Below are 9386 nucleotides of genomic sequence, written 5' to 3' on the forward strand. Positions count from 1 at the left end.
CATCCCCTTGATCACCCCCTGGGAGGTGAGGGGAGCAGTCAGCAGCAGCGGCGCCACGTCCGGGAAACATTTTTGGTGATTTAACCCCCAATTCCAACCCTTGATGCTGAGTGCCAAGCAGGGAAGAATGCTGATATGAGCTTTTAAACATAACCCGTTAACTGCTGCCAATCAAATGTGAATAAGATACTCTTTAGGGTTCATATGTTTGTAAATCTGACTGTGATGAAGTCAGTGCCTCACCAGCCATGAACCTCACCGCACGTCAATGGCTGTAGGCTACTGTAGGCTACGCAACAGCTAAGCACAAAATAGCACACAAACTAGACATACATAATTGTCCTTAGTTGAACAACATTGTAGTCTAAAATATATTTATAGTTGTATATTACTTCAGCATATTAGAGTATTTAGTAAAAAAACGTGTCCGCATCATACAACTTACTGCGTTATAAGCTTAAAGGCCTACTGAAATGCGATTTTCTTATTTAAACGGGGATAGCAGGTCCATTCTATGTGTCATACTTGATCATTTCGCGATATTGCCATATTTTTGCTGAAAGGATTTAGTAGAGAACATCGATGATAAAGTTTGCAACTTTTGGTCGCGGATAAAAAAGCCTTGCCTGTACCGGAAGTAGCAGACGAGTAGCGTGACGTCACAGGTTGTGGAGCTCCTCACATCTGCACATTGTTTACAATCATGGCCACCAGCAGCGAGAGCGATTCGGACCGAGGAAGCGACGATTTCCCCATTAATTTGAGCGAGGATGAAAGATTCGTGAATGAGGAAAGTGAGAGTGAAGGACTAGAGGGCAGTGGGAGCGATTCAGATAGGGAAGATGCTGTGAGAGGCGGGTGGGACCTGATATTCAGCTGGGAATGACTAAAACAGTAAATAAACACAAGACATAAATATACTCTACTAGCCACAACACAACCAGGCTTATATTTAATATGCCACAAATTAATCCCGCATAACAAACACCTCCCCCCTCCCGTCCATATAACCCCCCAATACAACTCAAACACCTGCACAACACACTCAATCCCACAGCCCAAAGTACCGTTCACCTCCCCAAAGTTCATACAGCACATATATTTCCCCAAAGTCCCCAAAGTTACGTACGTCACACGCACATAGCGGCACGCACGTACGGGCAAGCGATCAAATGTTTGGAAGCCGCAGCTGCATGCGTACTCACGGTACCGCGTCTGCGTATCCAACTCAAAGTCCTCCTGGTAAGTGTCTCTGTTGTCCCAGTTCTCCACAGGCCAATGGTAAAGCTTGACTGTCATCTTTCGGGAATGTAAACAATGAAACACCGGCTGTGTTTGTGTTGCTGCAGCCGGCCGCAATACACCGCTTCCCACCTACAGCTTTTTTCTTTGCTGTCTCCATTGTTCATTGAACAAATTGCAAACGATTCACCAACACAGATGTCCAGAATACTGTGGAATTTTGCGATGAAAACAGACGACTTAATAGCTGGCCACCATGCTGTCCCAAAATGTCCTCTACAATCCGTGACGTCACGCGCAGACGTCATCATACCGAGACGTTTTCAGCAGGATATTTCGCGGGAAATTTAAAATTGCTCTTTAGTTGGCATGTGTTGCAATGTTAAGATTTCATCATTAATATATAAACTATCAGACTGCGTGGTCGGTAGTAGTGAGTTTCAGTAGGCCTTTAAGTTAATTAAATATTGTGTCCACAAGGTATCGCTAAAAAAACATTTACCACGCCACTTCAACTTAAAGACAATATAAGTCCATTACAGACAGTCAATAAAAATTAGGTTAGTGTTTTTAATATTTACCATTGTTCTGTTTGACTAATTTCACTTAATCAAACCTTTTCTAACATTCCACACTACAAAATAATAACAGTATGTATGATTTGTGCTGATACGGTATCGAATAACCAATATAGATACCGCCTAACACTCTAGGCTCCATTATTGGTATGGTACTGGAAGTGAAAAGGTTGTATCTGTACACCCCGTAGTCCTGTTACCCTAACACATTGTGGGCTGTTTCACAAGTCACACGGTCCACAGGAAGTTGCATCTATGAAACGTGGTTAGTGTCAACATACTATTAGCATAAATGTCAGGGGTTTCATGTATTTACTAATCTGTGCCAAAAAAAAACTCACTGCTGTTACTTTCAGTACTGTTACTCACATCTTCATCATAGGTGTAGACGTGCTGATACACACTTTAAGTACTTAGCATGTCTTTTAACAGATTGATAATAATAAACACTCACAGTCCCTCAGTGGTAAATGGGTATCGTCACACATCTGGTTAAGCAGTGTCACAATAGCAGCGTGAAACAGACGATAGCCTCGCTGTTGTTGACGTCGCCATCTCACCATATTGACATTAGCACAGCTGGGCTGTCAGTTGTCACCAAACGGGCCCTAATGCCGCATCCCGCGCTTGAACTGTTGACAGTTTGGGGCAGGTTGGCACAGATGGCGAGGAAAAGCGGGTGGCGGTGGGGGGTTTGGTAGGTGTCAGGGGACCGGCAGGTAGAGAGCGGTGCTCCCATCTGGCCTCGGTGCTGACGACTGGCCCCGGGGCATCTTAAGCGTGCGCTTGACACAAAGCCTGTCAGGAGCTAGAAGTCACCTTGTGAGAAACATTAGCTGTTACGCTGCAATAAGGCGGTTGGGGGAAGGGGGAGCAGACAGCACCAACACATCAGCTAGTGCAGGGGTCGGCAACCCAAAATGTTGAAAGAGCCATATTAGCCCGAAAATACAAAAAACAAAATCTGTCTGGAGCCGCAAAAAATGAAAAGCCTTATATCGTATAAGTGTTATAATGAAGGCAACACATGATGTAAGTGTCTATATCAACTATATTAGTCTAATATCAAAATTACTTTAAAAGTCTTATATAAGTGTTATAATGAAGGCAACACGCGATGTAAGTGTCTATATCAGCTATATTAGCCTACCTTCAAAATTACTTTAAAAGTCTTATATAAGTGTTATAATGAAGGCAACACATGATGTAAGTGTCTATATCAGCTATATTAGTCTAATATCAAAATTACTTTAAAAGTCTTGTATAAGTGTTATAATGAAGGCAACACGTGATGTAAGTGTCTGTATCAGCTATATTAGCCTACCTTCAAAATGACTTTAAAAGTCTTAAATAAGTGTTATAATGAAGGCAACACGTGATGTAAGTGTCTATATCAGCTATATTAGCATACTATCAAAATTACTTTAAAAGTCTTATATAAGAGTTATAATGAAGGCAACACATGATGTAAGTGTCTATATCAGCTATATTAGCCTACTATCAAAATTACTTTAAAAGTCTTATATAAGAGTTATAATGAAGGCAACACATGATGTAAGTGTCTATATCAGCTATATTAGCCTACTATCAAAATGACTTTAAAAGTCTTATATAAGTGTTATAATGAAGGCAACACGTGATGTAAGTGTCTATATCAGCTATATTAGCCTACTATCAAAATTACTTTAAAAGTATTATATAAGAGTTATAATGAAGGCAACACATGATGTAAGTGTCTATATCAGCTATATTAGCCTACTATCAAAATGACTTTAAAAGTCTTATATAAGTGTTATAATGAAGGCAACACGTGATGTAAGTGTCTATATCAGCTATATTAGCCTACTATCAAAATTACTTTAAAAGTCTTATATAAGAGTTAAAATGAAGGCAACACGTGATGTAAGTGTCTATATCAGCTATATTAGCCTACTATCAAGATGACTTTAAAAGTCTTATATAAGTGTTATAATGAAGGCAACACATGATGTAAGTGTCTATATCAGCTATATTAGCCTACTATCAAAATGACTTTAAAAGTCTTAAATAAGTGTTATAATGAAGGCAACACGTGATGTAAGTGTCTATATCAGCTATATTAGCCTACTATCAAAATTACTTTAAAAGTCTTGTATAAGAGTTATAATGAAGGCAACACATGATGTAAGTGTCTATATTAGCCTACTATCAAAATGACTTTAAAAGTCTTAAATAAGTGTTATAATGAAGGCAACACATGATGTAAGTGTCTATATTAGCTATATTAGCCTACTATCAAAATTACTCTAAAAGTCTTATAAAAGTGTTATAATGAAGACAACACATGATGTAAGTGTCTACATCAGCTATATTAGCCTACTATCAAAATGACTTTAAAAGTCTTATATAAGTGTTATAATGAACACAACACATGATGTAAGTGTCTATGTCAGCTATATTAGCCTAATATCAAAATGACTATGTGTCATAGGCTGATACAGATATTTGTTGACAGAAATGTTGAAATGTAATATTTATTCTACACATTTTTACAACATTCAAAAACATTAGTAAATCAGAGGCTACTCAGAAGGTGAGATAACTCCTGGAACTTACTGGCTGAGAAATGCTGAAGGTCTCGATGTGTGTGTCCAAGTTTAAGACAGGCTGTCTTCTTCTAATGGATTTATTACAATCTTTGCAAGCTGGGTAATGTTTGCTGTGGTCTGGAACAACATTGCACACAAACAATTATGAGAAATGCAGTCAATATTACATACAGATAATGTGTCATGAGACATGTACATATAAATCAAATTAAGAGGACTTAAAGGAAACTAAATGAGCTCAAATACATCTACAAATGAGGCATAATGATGCAATATGTACATACAGCTAGCCTAAATAGCATGTTAGCATCGATTAGCTTGCGGTCATGCAGTGACCAAATATGCCTGATTAGCACTCCAACAAGTCAATAACATCAACAAAGCTCACATTTGTGCCTTCGCGCACAGCATTAAAAGTTTGGTGGACAGAATGAAACAAAAAAGGAGTGGCATAAAACACGTCGTAGAAAGTTGGAGTAGGTTGTAAATGTAAAAAAAACTACGGAGAGTTCAAGGACCGGCAAAATTAGTAAGACAAAACGGAGCTCACCAAATTTTTTCCAATCACTGAAGCTTGTTTAATATAAACCGGGTGATTTGTAACTGTTAGGGAGGTTTGTGTGGCTGGCTCAGAGTGGCGGACAGAGTAAAACAACTTGCACTGAGCCTAGTCCATAAAATCCGCTACACCTCCCTGATACCGAAGTACATGTCAAACTACTTCCTTAACGTAAATGACCGCCATAACCACAACACCAGGGGGAGCTCCACTAACCACGTTAAACCCAGATTCAGAACTAACAAAGGTCTTAACTCATTCTCTTTCTATGCCACATCAATGTGGAATGCGCTCCCAACAGGTATAAAAGAAAGGGCATCTCTATCCTCCTTCAAAACCGCAATAAAAGTACACCTCCAGGCAACTTCAACCCTAAACTAACACCCTCCCCGGATTGTTGTTAATAATCAAATGTAAACAATCAAATGCAGATATTTTTCTTATGCCTTCTGATCTCTCTCTCTCTCTCTCTCTCTCTCTATGTCCACTACTTGCTGTACATATCCTACCAAGTCAGACCTACACTGTTTCAATATCCATTTCTCTGTTCTCAATTGTTGATGACTGATGATAACAACCAAACCTACCCCCCCCCCCCCCCCCCGCCCCCCTCCACACCCCGAATTGTAAATAACGTAAATAATTCAATGTATATACCCTGATGATTATCTTGTGTGATGACTGTATTATGATGATAGTATATATCTGTATCATGAATCAATTTAAGTGGACCCCGACTTAAACAAGTTGAAAAACTTATTCGGGTGTTACCATTTAGTGGTCAATTGTACGGAATATGTACTTCACTGTGCAACCTACTAATAAAAGTCTCAATCAATCAATCAAAAAAGTGTCATGTTTGTCCTCCTACAGCAACCATATTAAAACAAAATATATATTTTGTCCTCATCTTTTTCCAATTTCATACATTTTTGAAAAAGCTCCAGAGAGCCCAGAGGCAGGCGCTATAGAGCCGGCCACCGAGTTAGAGGAAACAAATGATAGGTAGTAATACAGTAATACTTTTACTTCAACTTTAACTTACTTTTGTTGCCTTATGAAGGGACTTTGGGGTATTTTTTATATATATATATATATATATATATATATATATATATATATATATATATATATATAAATAAAAGGGTTGTACGGTATACCAGTATTGGTATAGTACCACAATACTAATGAATCATATTCAGTACTATACCGCCTTTAAAAAGCACCAGTCCAACACCCCCCCGCCCCCCCGTCGTCCCCATGTCTTGTCATTGCTGGTTTACGAGCAGAGGAGCATGTTCGGCAGCGCAAAATCACGGAGTACTTACAAACAGACACAGTGTGTAGACAGAAAAGGGAGAATGGACGCATTTTGGCTTAAAAACTAACGATAAAGGTGAAGTTATAACACTGAAACACCCTCTGGAAGAAGTGCTATAAGACATGGCTACCGAGCTAGCGGCTAAAGTCCAGCCCCACTCGACCGTGTTGTAGCTACTTCTAAATCACTAATCCTCGCCTCCATGGCGACACATAAAGTAAGTTTCTTACAAGTATCATCCCTGCAGGACGAGGAATAGCTAAACATGGTTCACTACACACCGTAGCTCACCGGCTTCAAAATGTAAACAAACGCCATTGGTGGATCTACACCTAACATCCACTGTAATGATACCAAGTACAGGAGCGTATCTAGTCGATACTACTATGATTACATCGATATTTTTTAGCATCACAAAATCTTCTTTGGTTTTTTTTTTATTCATATTATGTCTATAAACTCAGGAAATATGTCCCTGGACACATGAGGACTTTGAATATGACCAATATATGATCCTGTAACGACTTGGTATCGGATTGATACCTACATTTGTGGTATCATCCAAAACTAATGTAAAGCATCCAAACAACAGAAGAATAAGTGATTATTACATTTTAACAGAAGTGTAGATAGAACATGTTAAAAGAGAAAATAAGCAGATATTAACAGTAAATGAACAAGTAGATTAATAATTCATTTTCTACCACTTGTCCTTAATAATTTTGACAAAATAATAGAATGATAAATGACACAATATGTTACTGCATACGTCAGCAGATTAAATTAGGAGCCTTTGTTTGTTTACTTACTACTAAAAGACAAGTTTGTCTTGTATGTTCTCTATTTTATTTAAGGACAAACTTGCAATATTAAACATATGTTTAATGTACCGTAAATTTTTTTGTTAAAATAAAGCCAATAATGCAATTTTTTGTGGTCCCCTTTATTTAGAAAAGTACCGAAAAGTATCGAAATACATTTTGGTACCGGTACCAAAATATTGGTATCGGGACAACACTACAACAAACACAATCAATACAAAACATGGAATTTTAGATGCTACTTTTTAAAATCATTAAATGTGACAAAATGCGTCCCTTTCAGCTTTGTGCTGCTCAGTGACTAATAGGAAACATTTTGGAGTGGTTGTCATTTTTTACCTTGACACGTTTTCGACCGTCTGCAGTCTACTTCTAGAGTGTGGCTCATACCTACCATTGTTCTTTGTTCCACTCATTTCCACTTGATGAAACCTTTTCTAACATTCCACACTACAAAATAAATAAAGTATGTGGGATTCCTGCTAAAATCGTATGTGTACCACAGTGTATATGGGTGTGTTGATGATGTTTTTGTTAGATTTTTTTTTTTTTTATCTACGCATGAAACAAGCGTCTGTGTGCAATCATCATTATCATCATAAGGGTTAATTTCGCTCTTTGAGGAACTCTCCCTAGACTCCAACCATTGACATGTATCTTGACCCAGTCTCTGCCCAGTGAGGCCCATGTATTGTGTAAGGTCAGATCTACATCTTGTTTTTGTTCGTGTGTGCAATGTGTATTATATATTACTTATTTCTAGTTTTTCAGTGTGTTTTACTTTAAAAAAAAAAAAATGTTTGTATATATATTATTTATTTATTCACTTGATAGGCAAATCATAATACAGGTACTGAGAAAAACAGACTTTTTTTTTTTTTTTTTTTTTTTCCCCCCAAAAAAACAAAAAATACAAAAAAATTAAAAGTTACAGAAAAATAATAAAAGTAAAATAATAACACAAACTCCCACCCCCCGGCCTACATTTCAGTCACAGTAGGTAGCAATGTACTGCTTTCCTCTTCCACCACAAGCAGATAGAGAATCACAATAACTGAATAAAAAAGAAAAAAAAGGTAACAACAAAAAGAAAAATCACAAACATACGAGAAGTGTCACTGAATAAAAACAACAACAAAGAAAAAGAATTGAGGTAAGTGGAAAAGTTCATTGTCAACAGTGAGTGTCACATTTATCCTATAGTGCAGTGGTCCCCAACCACCGGGCCGCGGACCGGTACACAAGAAATAAAAAAATAAAAATAAATAAATAAATAAATATATATATATATATATATATATATATATATATATATATATATATATATATATATATATATATATATATAATTTTTTTTATTAAATCAACATAAAAAACACAAGATACACTTACAATTAGTGCACCAACCCAAAAAACCTTCCTCCCCCATTTACACTCATTCACACTCATTCACACAAAAGGGTTGTTTCTTTCTGTTATTAATATTCTGGTTCCTACGTTATAGGAATATCAATATAGATCAATACAGTCTACAGTCCTAAGCACGCATGATTGTATTTTTTTATGACAAAAAAATAAAAATTTTATATATATATATATATATGTTTTTATTTTATTGTTTTTTATTTCCATTCTAAAACATGTTCATGTGCAGTATTTCATACATACATACACTATTGTTACCTTTTTTTGGTCCAATTATCCATGCGTAAATACAAACCCCGTTTCCATATGAGTTGGGAAATTGTGTTAGATGTAAATATAAACGGAATACAATGATTTGCGAATCCTTTTCAACCCATATTCAGTTGAATATGCTACAAAGACAACATATTTCATGTTCAAACTGAAACATTTTTTTTTTGCAAATAATCATTAACTTTTGGATTTGATGCCAGCAACACGTGACAAAGAAGTTGGGAAAGGTGGCAATAAATACTGATAAAGTTGAGGAATGCTCATCAAACACTTATTTGGAACATCCCACAGGTGAACAGGCACATTGGGAACAGGTGGGTGCCATGATTGGGTATAAAAGTAGATTCCATGAAATGCTCAGTCATCCACAAACAAGGATGGGGCGAGGGTCACCACTTTGTCAACAAATGCGTGAGCAAATTGTTGAACAGTTTAAGAAAAACCTTTCTCAACCAGCTATTGCAAGGAATTTAGGGATTTCACCATCTACGGTCCGTAATATTATCAAAGGGTTCAGAGAATCTGGAGAAATCACTGCACGTAAGCAGCTAAGCCTGTGACCTTCGATCCCTCAGGCTG

General features: G+C 37.1%; 1 long non-coding RNA gene across 1 annotated transcript; it reads right to left on the bottom strand.

The window, feature by feature from the left end:
• Positions 1-1377: 1377 nt before the first annotated feature.
• Positions 1378-7645, bottom strand: LOC133607083 (uncharacterized). Its single transcript, XR_009815371.2, has 3 exons — positions 7504-7645; positions 4416-4525; positions 1378-2618 (listed from the first exon to the last, which is right to left on the bottom strand). It is a non-coding gene; the product is annotated as an uncharacterized lncRNA (long non-coding RNA).
• Positions 7646-9386: the final 1741 nt, after the last annotated feature.

This window comes from Nerophis lumbriciformis, linkage group LG09 (genome assembly GCF_033978685.3).
Source record: "Nerophis lumbriciformis linkage group LG09, RoL_Nlum_v2.1, whole genome shotgun sequence".
In the NCBI taxonomy this organism is placed as follows: Eukaryota; Metazoa; Chordata; class Actinopteri; order Syngnathiformes; family Syngnathidae; genus Nerophis; species Nerophis lumbriciformis.